General features: G+C 39.6%; 1 long non-coding RNA gene across 1 annotated transcript in view; it reads left to right on the forward strand.

Moving 5' to 3' along the window:
- Positions 1-92: 92 nt before the first annotated feature.
- The window catches only part of LOC106960786 (uncharacterized), a 150,051-nt gene continuing 128,866 nt past the window's right edge, over positions 93-21,277 (forward strand). Inside the window, exons 1-2 of the long non-coding RNA XR_001427648.1 lie at positions 93-385; positions 473-692. This is a non-coding gene — a long non-coding RNA (uncharacterized LOC106960786). The remainder of the gene's footprint in view (positions 386-472; positions 693-21,277) is intronic.

Below are 21,277 nucleotides of genomic sequence, written 5' to 3' on the forward strand. Positions count from 1 at the left end.
AAAATGTACATTTTGAAATTTTGAATACTTAAAATGTCATCAATGAGCGTGATGCGCATGCGCCATGCTGGGTTAAAAAAAAAATATGACGCAGCTTCTACTCGAGCGTTTATAAAAAAGATGCGGCTAGCACCTCACAGAGACACAAAACTATATTTATGAACTTTGGGACCTGGATTAAAAATGCTATTTTCTGATCTCCCAAGACGCGGAATCCGAGTGGACGCCCAGCCTTATGACTGAAACCTTTGTGGGTCCGATTGAAATCGTGTCAGTGTCCATCCAGGCCTAGTTTGGCGTCTTGTACTTGACCTACAAGTAGGCCGCAGAGATGGCTAGCAGCACGCGGGAGGGCCAAGTTTGAAATAGCTGCCTTGGTTATTCGGTAAGTTATTTTTCGGAAACCTTATTCTAAGTTGTTTGTCTTTTTCCACCGATGACGTTCGTGAAGCCATTTTTGGTGTCTAACCAGAGCAGCACACAAGGAGAGAGACCCGACCATGGCCTCTCAGTGGCGGTTTGCTTGGTTGCTGGCGTCCCTGAAACATGTGAGGCGATGTAATGGCATCTGGAGCTAGCAGTTAATCGATTATGGATTTACTACAATGAAGGTAAGGTCACTTCCGTCAAGCTGAGGACTCCCTACAAGGGACCGACTGGAGCTGAGAGAAGACGGAGCAGAGACGCAACAGGTCAGTTGCTCAGGAGAACTTTCCATGTTCGTGGAAATGAAAAGGAGAGGGTGAACCGTTAGGTGGTGGCAGCATCATGTCAGCCAATGCCCTTTTCCAGGAAGCAACCACAGCTAATCAGAACACTAGACCAGGTGTAGCTTCTGTAGAGAGAAAAATAACTGAAAAAACAAAAAGCTTAGTTTCTGACTAAACTTCTTGTTTAGTTAGAAACACCAGAGTGCCTCCTTCTGTCCTCTCTCCAGATCAGTTCAGTTCAGAGCAGGGAACTGTTTCTGGCTTTGTTTTTTCCCCTCCATGGGCTGCCACCTTATTGTGGTGGAGGGCTTTGAGTGTCCCAGTGATCCTTGGAGCCTTCGGAGGCTTCATTCCTCTATCTGGGTGGGGTCTGCCGTGGCAAACGGGTCGTAGGTGAGGGATAGGACCAAGAGCAGTTTAAAGATCGCTCAGAAATATAAACACAGAATGTTCCTATTTAGAGATGGTGATATAGACGGGGTTCCCGCTTACAACCAGAGCTATAGACAGAACTCAGAATTTCTCCCAGTGTTTTATCAGCCTGGCGGGCCACCAGGCTTTATTTTTCCCTCCACCAAGCAATGGGTTGTTATTTTAAATGGGGATTTTTCTCCACCAGTGACAGTAAAGACAGATTAAAGTAAAGTTACTTTACCTCCAATGTTTGACGCACAAGGAAACTTTTCTGGAGATGAAATTTGACACCTGATAAACACTGGGTGTAATGTAAACATCAAGGATGACGTTAAGCATTATCCTTGATTAAATAAAACATCGGGGCTATAGGTTCTTAGCCATCCAGGACATGGAAAAACCAAAAAAAGATTTAGAAATAAAGCAACTTGACAAGTTATAATTTAAATAACGCATAACTTGTACTGAGTCACTCCAATAAATCAATATTTATGGGGGATTTTATTAAGTGGAGTTACTCATAACTTGTTTTTATTTAGAGCCTTATTAACATATATATATAAAGATGTAGCGGAGATTAGAAAAGTGACACTGAACTAAACTCGTATCTAAACGTTTAAATTTTAGTTGGGTCTATGAGTCTCAACAGTTTGTTCACTGAGAAGCCGAGTCCTGCAGCTTGAACACATTAAAAACATTTTAAACCACTTTTTACGTTGCATTTCACTGTGACTTTAAAACCCATGCTAACATGGCAGCAGTCTCTGCATTTGATGAGTCCATATTAAAATTTAAATAGTGTTCAACAGTTTTTCATATCGATGTAATTTGGCACTATACCGATAAAATGGCTTTGATTTGAGTGCTAAAATAATATCTAGGCACACAACTGTTATCTTGAAGATTCTTTTTTATGTGGCGTTCGCCACAGAAATGGCTAAGGTGGCCTCGATTTGACCTTATGAGTCTTGAGTTTGACACAAGACTCATAAATTACTGTAGTTATTTGACACTACAGTAAATATATATTTTTGAAGACTAGTTTGATGTTGGATTGTCCTGGAAAGTATTTCCATTGTAGTTCTGGATCTTACTTTGAGCTTCAATTTCTAGTGAAGCTACTTTGATGGACCATTCTTGAAATTAGAGCAGGGTGTAAATAATTTCTGTTCGATGTAATCGCCAAGATGAAACATTGCCGCCTTCCATGTCATGCCATTGCTGACTTTGCTTGCTGAACAAAGAAAAACCTACACATGGGTAGAATATGGACTAATACAAAGCAATGCTATAAATGGCATAATTAATTTTGATATCATTATTTCACATTGTAGGGCTCAGCCTTATAAGGCAAGTCAAAAAGGAGAAGGAAAAAGTGACCCACCTCCAGGAATTTCTCTCAGAAATGTTGCTGTTTATTGTCCTCCATCAAACTGCCAAAATTAAATGCGATTGTCAACCCTGAATCCATTTATTTTTTTTTTTTGTAGTCGATGTGTGTCTTCTATGATTACAGCATGTGTTTATGCACATGAGAACTCAGTGTTGATTTCCATGTACATTAGTTTGGCTTCTTAATTTGGTGAGGCAAAGTGCACAGCTATAAATCTTTGGTTGGATTTGACCGCCATTTATCCAAAAATGTGCGGCAGACAAATTTTCAGTCCTGATATAAAACTCTTTTCACTATTCATTTCTTCTTCCTATAATCTTTTTTTTTTTTTTTTCCCTTCCAGCTCTTTTTGTCCTGTCTGTATTTCTTGTGCCCGGTATAGAAGATGTGTATGTGTACGTATGCATGTGCACACAGCCCACAGGGGCCTCTGTTCTTGTCAATCTGACAAGGAGTAGGAACAGGATTATCAGAAAGAGGCTTGCTCTCACTCGGGGCAGAAGAAAGTGTGAAATCTGATTGCTCGGCAAGAGAAATGGGGGAAAAATAGGACCTTGTGAGGTCGGAGGAAAATTTAAGAGGCTGAGGAAGCCACGGCATTGGGGTTCGTTTGACAATTTTCAACCTCGAGAGACGTCGGAAAGCAATGATTCAGAGGTTCTGCTTTGCTAATGCGCTGTAATGTTTGTAATTTCTTGTGCCTGTCAAAAATAATGACTTGTATCCTTGCCGTCATTATATTCCTAAATTATTCGCCAGTGGGGGAAACAAACCACAATTCTCTTTTGGGAATAAAACTGGATGTTTTAGTAGGTTGCGTGCACGCATTGCCATTCCCGCCACCTACCACTAGGGGGAGGTAAAACATAACGTTTTTCTATTATGTCCAGAGTCGATCCATTTGCAAGTTTCAAAACATTTTCCCTCATAATCCTTGTTTCAGTATTTTAGCATGAAATAAAACCGCAACTGTGAATGCGGAGAGAGCTTTGTTTTGGGATATAAACAAGGCATTTTGGCTTTAGACTGAAGGAAGTACCTTGCATGTATGGATTGAAATTAGACGTATAAGACCACTCTGTCTTCTACTTTTGTCTATATTGAAATCTGTCACTTGTTGCTGCTCAGATTGGGTGCTGTTGCCTTTTTTTTTTTTTTTTTTTCCCCAGATTCCCTCGTCCCTCTAAAACTACAACAAGTGTTATCAGTCATCCTTGACTCGGACAAATCGATATCGGTCACGACTTAAGCTCAGACTCTTTATTATGCCAAACGCTGTTACGAGGATTAGAATGATAGAAAATGTACAGAGCAAAGACTCGACTTGTCGCCTCTAAGAAGTACTTGCTCCGTTAACTTTCCCTCTCTGTGACTTTTGGGTGTTTTTAATTGCAATTTGAAATTCTAATCCTTTCATTATTTGAGTTTTTTTTCTCTCCTCCATAATCTTGCAGTCTTTCAGAGAGACCACACTGATTGCATGTTATTGCTTTGACCCCGGCAGATAGTTTCTTAATGCTCATTTAGAGAAAATGTTCATATCCTTTTGTTTGCTTTGATCTTTATAAGCCCTGCCAAGTTGTTGGCGTGAACTGTACAAATTTATGCCAATATAACATCAGCTGCAATCTGCATAAAAAGGAAAAAGGCCTTCATAGTTTCCTTAAGCATCCTTTTCTCAACCTATGTTTTTTTTTTTTTCTTTATATGTTGTAAAATTGTTTACTGGATATGTTTTGAATTTTACAACAAAGCAAATGCTTTTTCTTGCCAATTGTTTTAATTTTAAAAAAGATGTAAATGCATCAGTCAAATTGTAAAGATGCAAAACAAACTAAATAGCTAAAATATTAAAGATTAAAGATTAAAGATCTATCTGTTTTTCTTTATTTGGAGAATGTGATTGTCAAAGTAAAATGCATGTAAATGTACAAAAATACACAAAAATTAAATAAAAAAAAATACATCAAAGATAAAAAGGAATAAATAAAATTCCATATTTGGGTAGCATTATATGTTAGGATGCATAATATTCGTAATAAAATTTTAGTGCTTTTAATGATTATTTTCAATGATGTTGCACTGAATGCTTTTTATACTAGGATATTATTTTAAATCGCATCACAACTTAAATCCCTGCAGATAGTTTTGAAGGTTTTAGTGGTTAGTGGTCTTTTCATCATTCAGGGACAACAAAGATGCTAAACAAGCTGTGGTATAATAAAAGGCTCATATATAGAGAGAGGAATTGTGTATATCCAACTCTTGTTCTTAGAGTGACGCACAAACCGAAAGCAGTTTTGTCCTTTGTCACTGGCTGAGATTATGTGGTAAACACCGGTTGAAGGAGAAGCTTTTGCAGGATTGAGAACTCTGCAGCTTGTGCCTGGGAGCTGAAATGGGGCGTGACGCATTGCATCCCCCAGTACGTTCAGGCGCAAAGCTTTTACCGTCTCCCTGGAAACCCAAAAGTGAGCCACCACTGGCAGACAGCCCGTCATGGATTCAGGTAGAAACAGGAGCATCCTTCGTGTGAAAAGCCAATGCAGAGTCGACGCAGCGGGGGAGGGGGGCGAGGGGAGGGGGTTGCAAATGGCTCTGAAGTCTGCAGGCTTAAAAGTGTTGATAACTGTGGATTAGCTCTGCCTTCTCCCTCAGGCAGCTTGACAGCAGTGTGGTCTCTGCCTCTTCAACCTTCCCTCCATGTGTTTGTGCCAAATACAAAGATGCACGGATGTGTACAAATACGCAAGCGCTGATGTTTCTATTTGAGTGTGAGGGGGGGAACTGAGACGACGACTACTTCAGCTCAGACAGATGGTAGTTTATCCTGTAGTTATTTAAAGAGCTTTACACACTTTGTTACTATTTTTTTTTTAAAATCCAGTCAAATATTTCACCAGATCATGGCAGGCACAATGTTTCCACTCTTCCTTGGTGTATTTACTCACTGATGTGAGATTCACTCGATTGATGTTTTGCCGATGAACACATTGAATGTTATCAAAAACCACCGCTTTAGCGTAAAATTTTGTTGATGTATGGTCGTCGACGTTCAACTGGTGGCACAAATTCTCACTCGAATTTGGATCTGGACTTTGGCTGGGCCATTCTAACACAACAACATGCTTTGATCTGAGCCATTCCGTTGTCCCTCTGGCTGCACATTTAGGATCATTTTCCTGCTTGAAGGTGAAACTCAACATTTTTTACAGGTTTTCCTCCAATATTTATTAGTCTCCATACATCTCTCTGTAAACTCTGGCCAGCTTCTTTGTCCATCACAGAGAAAAGCATTCCCACACCGTGATGCTGCCTCCACCTTACTGGATCATGTGGGAAAAATAATCAAACATACTTTATCAAGGCACTATACTTTTCTGGACACTTTTCTCCACAAACCGAAACATGCATGTTAGGTTAACCTTTAACCTTAAATCGTTCTATGAGGCGAACAACTGTCTTGATGAGGCCTGGTCGGATCCCTCCTACAGCTTTACTCCTCAACTGGTGTAAATGTGCCATTAAAACATATTTTTTGGAATGAGCTAATGAATTTTCCGGTGTGCCAATATCTTTGGCCCAAATGTAGAAACATAACATTTTTGACGAGGAAAACGAAACATTTTGACCAAGAAAATGAAAAGAAAAACTATATGTTCATCTTTCTCGGTTTGTGTCATGACTGATTGTGCCTAGGTTCGAATGGGTGAGGCCGTGGAGTTGTTCAAATCACAGCGCTCGGCTTACGTACCTCCGTAGAGAAGCAAAGAGATGAAACCCTAATGACCATGCTTATAAGAAAACTTAATTTTCATTAAGCGACTTTATGCTTTGGGGTATTTTTATTTTACGTGATCCTATGATTAAAATTCCCAGCTGACTTTATTTGAGAGGACCAGATGGACACATTAACTTCTCTGCGTAGTAAAGTAATATCCATTGAGAGTCGGCAAGGGAGGTTTGGTACGTCTATCCAACATATACGTCTGATTTTATGGACCGATGCATTATTTTCAGCAGCGTTCTCTCCATGTTGGATTTTCGTCAAGCTATTATATGCTGACAGGTCTTTGGCCAGTTCTTAAATTTTTCTGCTAATTTGTGGTTAAAGTAAATATGTGACTTCTATATAGTAACATCAGCAAAATACAGAGAATTCTAAGTATTACTTAAATTCTCACTTTATTGAAGGGAGACAATTGTACAAATGAAATCCTTGTTGGCCCTTGGTGAACTATTCTGGTCACTCATTTACCTTCTCTGTGTGAACCTTGAGGAGCATCTGGTCATGCCTGGTTTAAGGTGAAAATGTGTTCTTTAAACTTCCAGTGTTTTGCACTTGAACACACCATATTACTAATAATGCTAATTGTAATTTTTAAACATTGTTACTAAAAAAAAAAGTGATGCGTAGAGCTCCTTTGAAGGGAACACGCAAAACTGACAACTTTGCTTAAAGCTACAGAAAGTAACTTTAGGTAAATTAATTTTTTACATATTTGTTAAAACTTTCAGTGTGCTAGCAGGTCAATATAAGCAGAATATCAGGAAAAAAAAAAGAAGAAAAGCTCCTCAGTCTGCTCCCAGTGGGCATGATGCAGTTTGCGGAAATGCACAGCTCCCGGTCAGAAACGACCAATCAGAGCCAGGAGGAAGGTCTTGGTGCTTGTGTACGTGCTGCTCACACCCTTCCTCCACAGAGCTGATGCAGTCATTCAAACTCAAGATTCCCGACGTGCCAATGGCAGACATACAACCCAGCATTGCACTAAAACTCCCCATATGTGGAGTTGTCAGGAGGCTCCTATGTAGGGGAAGAGCTAGGGAGCGGAGCGGAAAGCAAAGGGGAGGAACACGGTGTTCTCACAAGTCCCTATTGCAACTTTAAGTTGTAGATAGGTTTATGAGGATAGAGCAGATTTGAAAAGGATGTTTGGTCACCATAACTTTGAGTGTATTTTTTTTTTTTTTTTTAATGTTTAATTTCTGAACCATGAGATTTAGTGATTTTTCTCAACAGGAAATATTTTCCATATGTTATTGAATGAAGACACTTCTTGTAAGCTAGGAAGAAATGTGGCATTCTTCTTTTAGCCAGTCGGCCAGCAGCCTAGAGCAACAGGTAGTCTAATTTTCTTGACTGTAAGAATGGCATGATCAAGTTTTTTGTTTTTTTTTTGTTCAGTTTTGAAACTATACCTTTTAAGGCCTTGGTATAATGTTATTATTCCAGATTAGCCAGATCATGGCTAATTAGAGCAATTTAGATTTTTAGTCTGTTAAACTGTGAAACATGTAAAAGGGCCTGCGTCGAGCAACAATATTTATTCAGTGCCGTATGCCTGTAACACAGAAGACTAAATTTATTCCGTCTCAGACGGAGGGCTGACTAGCCCAGTGACGCCCCTATTCTCAACAAGCAGCTTAGGGAGCTGTGTTTGCACCCCCTCCTCTTCATCCCGCAGCGATAACGCCACGCGGAGCCCGTTTCGCAGGGAAGACGGGAAGTGAGAGGTAAATATTCTTTGGCATTTGACAAAACCACGCACGCAGGCAAACACGTGCGCAGCGCGAAGACGGATCACAACCCCCACCGCTGTCATCGAATTAATTCATTTTGGATTTCACAAATATGACCTGTGATTGCTGGTTGTCAGCGGGGGTATGAGGTGCGGGGGTGGGTCAGTCAGAGGCTGATACATGAAATGATTGGGAGAGTGCAGCGTGTTCCCATTATCTTGTCCCTTGCATTGTAATTATCACCCCTGCTCTTTCTGCACCACTGCTCCCATCTCTCTTTGCCATTGTAATTGTGATTGACTGGTGTGGCAGCCAAAACAGAGCAGCCTGAAAAGGCATCAGACCCACATCTCATAACTGCCCCGCCATTTGATCTCCTCCTTCACACTGACTGCTCCTCCACGTCGTCTCCGTCCCCCTCGTGTTTTTTTTTTTTTTTTTCAGGTTGAAGGGAAGTGGCAGCTCGACGATAAGAAATCATACTTGTAGAGGAGTGCGGGTTCGACATGCCAATGGAATATTATTCAGTGTTTTCCTATTCAGTGTGACTGAATATAATTACAGTTTATGTTCAGCCCAAGCATGAATTGATAATACATGCTTTCAGTAGTGCCGAGCACCGCTCGAACATCACGGACATGTATAGTAGCTCCACTCGCTGCCAGGCTAGTCACAAAAAGAGGAGAGAAATTATATTTACGTGCGAGTCTAAGTAAATTAGAATATCATCAAAAAGTTGACGCAATTCAGCGAAACAATTTAAAAAGTGAAACTCGTACACAAAGTAATTCTATTCAAGTGTTCATTTCGGTTCAGTTTGATGTTTCTGACGTGCAGCTAATAAAAACTCTGCTTTCCAGAAAATGTTAATATTACACAAAGTCAATAATGCAGAGAAGTTTCACTTCCCAGAAGCAATCTTATGACAATCATGAGGAAGACTACTGAGGAGAAAATTGTCCAGAACACGGTCAACACCGCCCTCCACAACGGTATATGAAGCTGTCTGTTTGCCTGCTGCTGTTTCCAAGTTAAGTGGAAGGAAAAAGTAGTAGAAAAGGGTGCGCAAGTGAAGACTTTGGGGAGACTCACAAGGCTTCAAGAAGCTTATCCAGGACATGAGCTACACACGTCATTTGTGTTCTGCCACTCCTGAAGCAGAGACGACAGAGGAAAACAAAGAGAGATGACTGCACTAGTCCAAAGATCTCTTTTTAAATGAAAACAAATTTTAGATTTAATTTAGAAATCAAGGTCTCAGAGTCTGGAGAACAGTGGAGAGGCGAAGAATCAAAGTTGCTTAAGAGTCGATGGAGATATGAAAAGCAAAGTCAGTGCTGTCATCTGCAAGTCGGAGCACTCCATGCTTCTCACTGTTGACAAGCTTTATGGAGAAGTTTATTTAGATTTCTAGCAGGGGTAAAACTGCCCAAAACACCAATATCTGCTTTAATGACCATGTGCTTGATTAACCAGCAGACATAATCCCCATACATAATCTATGGAGAATTGTCAAGAGGAACATGAGACACCAGACTAAATGAAGACGAGGCGACGGCAACTATTAAAGCAACCTGGACTTTTTTAACCCCTTATTACCTGAATTTATTTACAACTGTTTAAAAATAACTATTTCAGTTGTCATTGACACAGATGATACATTGAATAAAGATGGTTAATTTGTAGAGGGCACAGACAATAGAAAGAAATCTATGTATTTTATAAATTGATACATGAAAAGTAGACATAGCTTTCTCTAGATCTGACTCCTGAATTGCAGAAAAGTTTGAAATATACCTCAACTTGCCTCAACTTGCATTCATGGCAGCATAATGTCCATAAAGGGTTATGACACGGGCTGATTGGTTCCATGAGTGATTCATAAAAAAGGGTTCTGACCAAGTATTGACGGCACATAACTCAGCAGTTCACTGGCATAGTTTTTTAGTTTTTTTCTTTTTGAATGCACACTTTTTCCTTCCACTGAATCTTCTACGAATGTGCTTAGATACAACACTGGGATGCAACTTGTCTACCGTCCCTGTGGAGGTCGTCGGCGACTTTCTCCTGGACAACTTTATAGTGAGCAGTCATCCCCATTGTTGTGTCGGCCATAGAATACCATTTCCGTATTAAAAATCCTTGTTAAATAGATTTTAATACTAACTAAATCTTGTATGTTCATTAGCCATCTCCCACATTTATGAAAACTGGATGAAATACACACTGGAACTACTTTTGCTCTGAAAATAATTACTGAAATACGTTTTTGTTTTTTGTTTTGGTGATGTAGTTAACTGAGAATCCACCTGTGAACCCTCTCGAGTTCTGACCTCGTCTCGGCACAGTAGAAACAAACAAGTCAAAATTTTCCCAACAAGTCTCCTTGGGGCTTTAAAATGCCAGAGCGTTGCTCTGCGACAGGTCTGAATGATGCACCTTGTCAGAGAGGGAAGTTCATCAGCAGCCACTGAGAATGCCATCGATTGAGCTGCCCTGAGCCGCGGCAGGTAATGGATTGGATTTATTCGTCTTTGGATCAGGCCCCTGCACACACGTGTAGACATGCTTGCATGCAGAGACGGCGCACAAGGTGCATACGCTCTTTGTGCGTGGGTTTCGCTCTGCACGCACCACCTTCTGCGACCGCATCGCCTAATGTTTGCCTACGCCGCTCACGCCGACCCGTCTGGAGACCCGTGACATCGTGCAGACATTTTGACAGCCGGAATCGGATGCAGTGATTTATTGTCAGCAGCTGCCTGGACAGGAAGGGGAGGATGGAGGAGGGAAAACAAGACCAGGAAGTAGTAGTTTGACAAATGTCCTGATAGCTATCAGACATTTGTCTGTGCTTATTTTAGCAGTGAGAGATGAGTATCATCAAATCTATATTTCTGAGGAGGAAAGGGAATCAAAATTTGATGGAAGATGTCTTTCTTGTCGAAGAGTCGCAGCGGCTTAACGATCGTGTATTTTTCCCTCACCACCCCGAGATTTTTTTGAGGTGTAGCTTTCACAAACGGATATTATGTAAATCCTTATCAGTAAATCATTCGGACAACATTTCAAGCACCATTACTGTGACAACGATAAACAGATTGCAAGATGGAAAAGAATCTGTTAAAGTGAGGCTTTGCTCGCTTCTCTAAATGTTCGAGGCAATGCATCATGAGCTCGTGTCTTACGAAACATGTGCTAAAAGCTAATTAGACTAATCTCTTTGCTAGAATTATTACCTATAATGGCTGTAATATATGAACTGTGATCCGATGCAGGAAATGGTAGGTGGCAATCCATCTCTGACCGTACCCCAAGGCTGTTTTTTGATAGCATGCGTTTGTGTGCGCGTGTGTATGTATATGCAAATAAATATGTGTGCCCTTTGTGATGCCTGAATTTTGCAAATGCGAGTAGGTCTATGTGGTGCGTTGCTAAAGTATTCACATCCCTTGAACATTTTTCACAGTTTGTTACTGAAACCAGAATCTTCAATAAATTCTATTGGTACTTCATGTGACGAACGCAGATTTAAGTGGCAGGATAATGATGCATCGTTTTAAAAAAAATGTTTTACAAGCAGAAATCTAAAAGCAAGTACAAAGGCCCTTGTATCCTGATCTCCCTAAATAAGATCCTGTGCATTCAATTACCTCAACAAGTTGCTTAATTAGTGAAGAAGTCGGCGTGTATGTAATTTAATCTCAGCATAAATCCACCTGTTCTGCGAGGATCTCGGCGGTTCGCTGAGGCATTACAGCATCAGTGAAGACCGAGGAACACAACGGGGCCAGATCAGGGACGAAGTTGTGGAGAAATTTAAAGCGGGGAAACGTCTCGCAGAGGACCAATCCGTCAACTGAAAATGGAAAGGGTATTTAACAACAACAAACCAACTGAGACACAGCCTTCTACCCAAACTCACAGACCAGACATGAATAACTTTTATCAAGAAGAAGCCATGAGACCTCTGGTAGAGCTGCACAAGTCCACGTTTGACTTTGATCAGTTTTTGCCTATAGGAGAGTAAAATTGAGATCAGTATTTAACATTTTAACCCAGGTGTGGTGGAAACATTGTGGTGGCAGCGTCATGGTGTGGGGAATTTTTTTTTTTTTTTTTTTTTTTTTGAGACATGCAAGCTGGGAGCTATATGCAGGGCAATCCCTGGGGAAACCTTAAAGGGACTGCGCTTTTTGCAAAGAAAAAATAACAAAATCACACTCTAAATGTGCAAAGCCAGTAGATATGGGAGAAATAGTTGTTGACTCAGGAGGTACTTTTCAGGTTTGTTTTTTTTTATTTGCAAAAATAATGTTACTGTCCTTTCTCTCCACACTTATTCACTAATTATCTTATCATTTATATTTTTTTGTGTAGATCTACATGCTTTGACTTGCCTGTTACTTTGCTGCATAGAATAGAAAAAGGTTGTTTCTATTTTCCATTTATCCCATAAAGCCAGAGAAAATTATTTGAAATTTGTGACAAACTGTTGGAACATTGCATTGATATGAATACTGAGCAAGAAGACGGACCGATACGAATAAGTGATGAAAATGAAGAAACAAAAGAAAACAAAGTCAGAATTTACAATCCTTTTAACTTAATTATGGCCTTTAAATGACTGCATTGTGTTTTTCTACGATGCAGATGGCTGTGGTCAAAGCTCTAGTTGGTTCAGAACCTTGATGACTCTTACTAATGAGTCTGTGTGGCTCAAGCATCTGTCTGGATGTCTAATGCAGCTCACCATGTGGGGAATGTCATTTGCCGTCTGGCTTGTAGCTTTCCTCCAGTCTCTACAGGCAGGGCTGACGTCACATTTAGGCCACAAGCAAAACAACCTGAGGTCCAGCTTTCTTTTTTGCTGACCAAGACCTATCAAAACGGCCATTTCTTTCAAGAAATCGAGGTACCACTTAACTCGGAGGGAGAAACAAATGTACCAACGCATCAGAAATGATTGTGCTTGTTGCTCAACTCATGAAATATTGCATTTAATGTTCAGAGGAACGGTTACAGAAGGGAGATTTTATGAGTGCACTCAAGTTTCAGTTAGAGCTGCAGGGTGCCCATTTGTGTAAAAGTTTAATTTCATCCTCAATAATCCTAAAGTGCATTATGTAAAATAGTTAGGGCTGAAATGAAATGTTCCGGTCTCTATTGAAAAAAAGAAAAGGAAAAAAACAAGCTTGGACTTTGACAATGAAACTTGATAATCCTACAATTTGCGACTTTCCCCGGTACACATACAGACTTCAAACTTTTACCGTCAAGGGCTCTTCAGGCACCTTTTTACTCTATGGAAAGAAAAAAAAAACACACAAGCGAATACAGGCAAATCGGCATAAAAGCTAATGAAGCACCCACGTACCCGCTGTTGCGAGGTAATGAGTGTACTTAGCTCTAAGGGAAAGGACATCTCCAACGGATTTTCAGTATGTGCCCACTTCCCCAAGTGCTTAATCATGGTGCTTGATTATGAGCAGCCATTAGAATCCTGTGAGTCAGCCACACTCATACACTGCAAGGAATTATGGTGTGCTTGATTGAATTTAACATTCTTTGCCCCTGGTCTGTCGAAGCTCACCAGAAGATGGTGGAAAAAAGAGGCGGGGGGAATAAAATAAAAAGCCCACAGAAGCCTCGTTCTAACATGTGTATAACTTCGAGCGAGGAGAGCAGCTTTGTTTGCAGGGAGCTCTTTAGCAGACATGGAGCACTTCATAGCTTTGAGCTCTACAACGTGATCCACTGAGCCGGCTGCGCCTTCTCCATAAGCAGGAGCTCTTCAGTCAGTCGAGGTTGCACACGCTCAAACTTATTCTTTCATTAAGACAGAAATGGACCAGGAGTGTACACCAGAAAATAGATTTCTGCTATGTTTCAGAAATCTTGGAAAAGGGTAATATAATATGAGAAGTTTAAAAAAAAATCTACTTCATCTCCAATTTCTGCAAAGCTTGATACTGATTTTAGTCAATTTGGTGTTCTCCTTAGGAAGATATCAAACACATTTTTTGTAGGCTTCATGCTTTGATTAGTTATTAATAATTTACATTGCAGGCAAAAGTTTGCTGAGATATAGCACTCACATTAAAAAAAAGTGTTCTGATATAAAATAAAAACAAAATAATAGGGTCTTCTAAAACTGGGTGTAAAATAGCAATTAGAGCTGTATCTACTACTAAAATAAATGGAAAAGAAGTCAAAATTATAAGACAAACTGCAAGAGATTCAGAAAGCCTGAAGAATATTGCTAAAACCACTTTAACATATTTCAGTATAGTCTAACATTTGTAACAGTACTATTTCTTCCACTTTTAGTATAAAACAAAGGGTGTACAAAAAAGTAAAAATATAAACATGGGTGTAGTTATTCATCCAGCTAATGAGACAGTTCACAGTTTTTGGGTTTCACAAGAGTAAGACGAGAAAGATTTTTTTGAAATCTAATTAGGGAAAACTAAGAAAACACATTCATGCTATTAAGAATTCTTAGATGTATAATAATATATTAAAATCTCTGGCTTTGCCCTGCAGAAAGTTGATCAGTCACTCATAGTGCTTATCTTCACCGTTTTATTTTTCCTATTGAAGACCTAAACATGTTTCAAGACAAGTGCTAACTTTAGTGTGGCTAGCGGCTAACAGTTGACCAGTAACAGATCTTACAAAACGTTTACTTCTTGTTTCTGTCATCATTTATTTTGACTTACTTACTTGGTGCCTATATTCTTGTAAAATAGTCATTTGAACCTGCTTCGAAGTTAGCATCAAAGCAGATGCTAACTTTAGTTTATTAGCAGCTAGTAGTTCTTTAAGTCTTTCAGTATAGAGATAGTGTCAATAGATGCACTAGGTAGAGAGACACATACTCTAAACAACAGCTGTTAGTCACTTTAAGGCATATTTATGTAGATCATGGTTAGCTAGTTGTAACATTGTCACAATACTTACAAATCCTTTGTTTTCTGTCTGTCACTGTGTCTTTTGTTTTGACTGAGAATGCTGCTATCAAAATGGTGGTGGGGGCGGCAATATGATCAAATCTGATTAAATGCAGTTTAGACTTATTAAAAACCGGATGTGTAAGTGCAAAGTAATCTTTTAGTTAGGCAACAATAGGAAGCTTAAGGGCAGATGCTAACTTTAGCATTTGCAATAATCTCATATGTCATGTGTCACTCCGCCATTAAAAAAAACAAACAAAAAAACAGTGGAGGCTGCTTTCATGTTTGTAGCCAAGTTTGGTCGGTTTTGCAATCTTTTGATGTATCCAATTAAATCCTCCTGAGCCTTGAACATCATTCACAAAGAATATTGAAAATCTCTTTGTCGTTTTTTATCACTCCAGTTTCCTTGCCCGCCTTGTGATCTCTCACTGTCCCTTTCTCCTCTGTCTCCCTCGTTGTGCCGCGGTGTCACCGGGCACACCTGCTTCATCCAGCTGTCAATTACAGCACAGAATTACAGACTGGCACACAATTAGGGTACGCCTCACGCACTGGCCCACGCTGGTAATGAGTTTCCCCAGTCATTGATCAAAGTCAAAACCACCCTAGACCAGAGTTTCCCAATTAATTTCCCTCTTTTTTTGTGGGTTAGCCGGAGAGCATCTATGCTTAGCAGCATGAGATTTCTCATTCCAGCATCTATACTGACAGAACTTGCAGCAGCAGTTGGATACAACCCCCAAAGGAAAATGTGTGATGCAGTCTTTTTTTTTTTACGTTACTCTTATGATTTTATTCAAATGGACCATACAGACTACGTTTTGTACATTTAAGATGCTAACCGTTTTGACCTGATCGAGAGACGTAAATTAAGTAAACCAAAATAACCAAGGTTCAGCAGATGGATTATGTGGAATGCTTGGAGATGCAGAAGAAGAATATCTTTAGATTTTTTTTTTCTAGCTACGAAAAAAAAATAAAACATGCTTACCAGGTACGATACATTTCTATTCATATTTGTCTTCTCCTTTCAGGGCTGTTTTATAATTATTTTATTTTCTATTTTAAAAAGCATAAGAGACATAGAATAAAAACACTCATTCTGTGGGAGAAAAACAGGTTAGTTAGATCAACACAATAATGTGTAAATTCTTCAGACTCGTAGTTGAGGGTAACCATGGTAACTCGAGGAGCTACAGAAATTTACAGCGCTTTAGCATTAGCCTAATCTAAATGCCATGTTGGTATAGTGCTTTAGCAGTAGCTTCTGCTAAATACAATGTTGGTGTAGCTCTTTAGCAGTAGCTTCTGCTAAATGCAAAGTTGGTATTAGCATTAGCGACACAGCAAACCTGTAGAACAAGGCGCTCTGGTCAGATGAGAACGAAACGAAACAGTTTGGACCTCCATTCAAAATGGTATTTGTTGTGAAAAGCCAACCCTACACGTCACAATGAACACACAAGATCCCCGTTGTGAAACACGGCGGTGGCAGTATCATGCTCTTAAGGTGGTTTTATCAGTGGGGGCCAGGAATCTGGTGAGAGTGCATGGAAGATGAATACAGTGCACTTGAGACTGGGGTAGATTTACACCTTCCTGCAGGACATTTGACCAGAGCTACAATGAAACGGTTTAGGTCAAACATGCGTGTGCTGGAACAGCTCACTCAAAGTCCAGATCGAAATCCCTCTGGAAATCTGAGATTGACCCGCTTCCCAAAAAGAAAAGGCAACGTTTTGTGTCCCTAAAAGTGTGAATCGGTATTAATGTATGCTAATGCTTTTCCAAGGCCCAGTCTATCCTTTCCTCCGAGCTCCTTCAAGTGCTGCTGCAGATTATTTAATAGAGCTCTCATCTGAGCGGGACTGCGTGTACATCTACTTCTCGTTATGCAGGTGTCAAGACTTGAGTGGTGGGCTTCTCGGCAAATAATGCGGCAATGACATTCCTTGTTTGTTTTTTTTTTTTTCCCCCCTTTAGATGTGAAATGCGCTGAAGCAGGAGGGAATTTGGCCATGGGAGAGTGGAATGACAAAAAGAATAAAGAACAAGCTAAGCATGGTCGCACACAGTGTTCAAAGCCAGTGGGCACAGGTTTCTGTGACTGATAACCAGTGGTGGATGGGAACTTTCCAGTCACACTTTTCTGACTTAATGAAATGGCCTAAATGAAACCGGCAATCTCAGCCTGTTTTCATGTTTCTTTCCAAAATTCCTCCAAGCATTTACTCTGTGTCATGTCTTAGCCTCTGTTCAAGCACGCTATACAAAACAATCTTCCTGGGTTCTTATTGAAAATAAAGCAAAAATGTCAAATATTTATGTTTGAGGGGGGAAAAATGCGTGGGAGCCAGGTAAGATAGAAATCCTTTGGTGAAGACAAGGCAGTGAATTAATTTTGGTTCACGGCTCACTAGTGAGGGAGAAGTAGTTTGAATAATGAGAAGAGGAAGCAGTGATAATGGAAATCTAAATGATTAAAGTGCGTGTTTGCATGGTATTGGGGGGGAGTGATATGGCGGGGACTCGCAGGAGAGTTAGGGTGATGAGACGGCGAACAAAATCAGTATCAAAAAGACATAAAGCACAGCTATTGTTTGCCGTTTTGTCAGCGAGCGCTGATCCGTGCAGCTGGGAGGACAATAATGTGGCTTCAAATACAATAAATGTGCTGCGTGTTTTCGAAAGCCGTCGAAATGGCGAACACAAAATATGCGTACATTCAGACCTGACAAGAATTCCTAAATGCCTCTACGCAGGTGGAACAACACAGCAGCAAGAAAGACAAACTGTGCCTTGTGAATTTATCCATGCATTCATAATTTTGAAGTGAAGAGCAAAATAAAAGTTATGCATGGTTTTCAAATTTTTATGATAAATATAGATCTGAAAACTGAAGAGCTCCGGCTGCATGCTTCTAGCCGCCTTTAATGTCTACAGATTGAAATATTTGAACATTTTTTCCTTGAAAATATCTCAGTCAGATTGGTGGAGAGCATTTTTGCGTGGACGTCGGTTTTCAGGTTTTGCCAGATATCTAATTGGATTTTGGTCTGGACTTTAACTGTCCCCAACGCTGACCACAGCTGCAGACGCAGAGACCTTTATGTTCCCCATTTTCATCAATCAAAATCCCCCAAACACAAAGGTCTTGCCATTTTGGTGCAAAAGATAAGGCTCAAATAAAATCCAATTTGCAACCACCTTTGAAGAAAATGTCTAAATCTCACATCTTAGGGTTTGTTATCTGGAGGTTGACAGGTAATTTAGTCCACATGCTTATTAAAAAGATCATTCTTATTAAAATTTTTGACTTTAAAGTATGATTTATTGCTCAGGATTCTTGGTAATATGTTCTGGCAGCGCAATAAGTCGTAGCCAGTGCAAATGAATTGTTTCAGTGACAGTGTGGAGACAGCTTTCCTCACATTTACTTGTTCCATTTTATTGCTACAGTGACTACTTTCAAAAAACATTTGAAACCAGATAAATATTTAAATTCTTTTTTTTTTTTTTTGCTAGCAATGCAGGAAATCATAATCATTTTTCTTTTGGTCATTCTTCCAATCAGTGGGAAGTAGCTACGGTAATATCGCATTGAAATATGTCATAATTAGGACAGCCTACAACATACCTGTGAACTTTAACACACTTTTTGTTGCCCCCCCCCCACCAAAAGACACGATTTCCTCTTGTGACATGACGGAAAAACAATTTGTCAAGTTTGCAAATGCACACATGGAGAAGATCTTAATTTTTTGGAGCCATGTCCTGTGTGATTTATTTTTTTTTTTTAACTTCAGGATTGGTCTAGAGCACTTTGCACAAGAAATAATAATGTGAAATTGTTTAAGAAACATTTCAAGGTACAAACCAGGAAGCTGAGGTTTGCTACAAGCAGCTGCAGTTTGTATTCAATTCAGAAGTCATTAGGAGGCAGATGGAAAGTAATGCAAGATTTGAAGACAAAAAGTCCAAGTAAAAATCTTAAAAGTGTGGCTTGTTTTGGCCCATCATATAAAATCCCAGTGGGGGGATGCATTTAGGTTTGTGCTCGTACCATGACAGAATGTCAAAAAAAAAAAAAATTAAATAAATAAATGCATCAACTCTTTTTGCAAAACACTGTGAATGCACACAGTCACTACTCCTCCGGGGAGATTTTCACCAGCAGTGAATATTTCCCTAATGGAGAAACTCATTTAGCAAAAACTAACAGTAAGACCAGCCTCCACCCTCTGCCGAACTATTTCACCACGTCAGCATAAATCCCGCATTTTCTCTTGGCTCTGCAACGAAATTTATATCCATTGATGACTGATTGCGTTTCTTCCCCTCACACTACTCCCAGCCTTCTGAAAGTAACCCAGCGGCGCATTAATTTCTCCAAACTCATCATTTTAAGTAAAGTGACAAGCTGGTGAAATAAAACTCAGATGAAGAGAGTCTAATTTTAGTAGCTCCTCATCAGTGCTGGCAATAAAAACGTCCACCTATAAGTCATATTATAAAAAAAAAAAATGCATTTTTCATATACATGTACAGCCTGTGCAATATGTTGACTTTGATATCCAGCACGGCTGAGCAGTTCTTCCAACATTAAATAAACCCATAGCATCTCAAATTAAAGGTCCAGTTCCATCCTTTATGCTTGGAGGACCAAAAACAAGCCTAATGTGTTTTCCAGAACATCATCGCGCAGCGTGCATTTAGAGAAATCACTGAGGTAGACACAGTTCCTCAATAGGTGGGCTTCTAATTAAAGGTCTAATGTCTCATCTTCTCCGTTCCTTTCTTTGCCGTTCATGTCAAAGGCGACGAACACTGGAGCAGAAATAGACAAAAAGCTTGATGAAAAGAAACTGATTAACCTGTCATGTTTCCAGACAGGTATCCATTAGGTGCTTTAATCAAAGTCTGTATGGCATGAAATTGACATTTTCAGCCTCCCGAGGAGCATTGAGCTGCACTGATGCTGCCCTGTGGGTATACGCCAATGCACTCGACGCTCTCCTAACCTGTATTTTAATTTGCCATCTTCACGCACCAGAGCATCTAAAAGACTCTTTTGTTTTGTCAGTCCGCTGGAGAAAATAATCGTTTTGTCTTCTTTAGCGTTTTTATCAGAACCAGAAAGATGCCAAGCCAACTGTAAGCCCAACGCAAGCAACACTCGGGACTGAAGCTTCTTAATTCTCGACATGCAATTATCTAATTTGCAACTAGGTTTGACCCCTGCGATTTTAATTGCTTTTAATGTGGCCCTAGAGAAAGTAGAAGATTTTTTTCTTCATCCCCAGCATAGCACTTCCCCCGCCTCCTTCACTTGTTGCTTTAAGCTGCCATTCAGCTCAGTTTGACAGCTGGAAGGAATCCAGAGAATCCTGAGATGGGATTTCACTGTCTACACTATATTTAGCTCTGATTTGCTCCGACTATTTCTGCTTAAGTTTTGACTGCATGGAGACGTACATAACTGTTTGTTTTCCTTAAACCTTTTCACATTGTGGAACATTACAACAATAATATTCTGTTTACTTTATGGGGGGTTCAATGTGAATGTGGATTATTATTCTGATTGGAATCTGACAGAAAACCTGGTTTATTTTGGAAACTATTGAAAAATGTTGGCATTGTTGTAGGTACCATTATGATAGTTGCATTTTTACTTTCGTCTAAAAGTTATTAGATCTACTGGTGTGAAGATATCTTGTGACTTGAAATTCAGTTAAAATGAAAAACCATAATATTTCCTATCAGTTGTTTGGTTGGTGTTGTCAATAAGGTAAGTTTTAGACTCTTGAACTTGAATTGAATTTCTTGTCAGACCTGAACTATTATTACACAATCAACAAAAATTACTTAAAACGCATTTTAACATTTATTAAACTATTATTCTAGCTTTGAGAAGGCAAATCGGAGCATTTTCGATACTTTTCTAGCATTGGGATGACCGTAAAATTAGACTTCATACTGTACACTTATTACTGATTTTTTTCTTTTTTAAACTCAGATCGTGATTTGTGATAAATGCACACTATTCATATAAAGCAAAAAAAAAAAAGGGGGAACAGTAAGTTTTCCCTAAAATGTTGCTAAAATTGGGATGCGGTTCTCGTCAACCTAACAAAGTATTTCGTCTCGCAAGTTGGATCATAAACACTTGTTAAATATTTTTGAGTTGTATTCCCACATCTCATTAAAAACAATCATTTATGGGACTATTTTTACCTGTCGATCTCTACTTTATACACGTTTAAATCTGTGTCCTGCAG

Source organism: Poecilia latipinna, unplaced genomic scaffold (assembly GCF_001443285.1).
Source record: "Poecilia latipinna isolate Pla-1442-1.1 unplaced genomic scaffold, P_latipinna-1.0 Scaffold1229, whole genome shotgun sequence".
Lineage (NCBI taxonomy): Eukaryota > Metazoa > Chordata > Actinopteri > Cyprinodontiformes > Poeciliidae > Poecilia > Poecilia latipinna.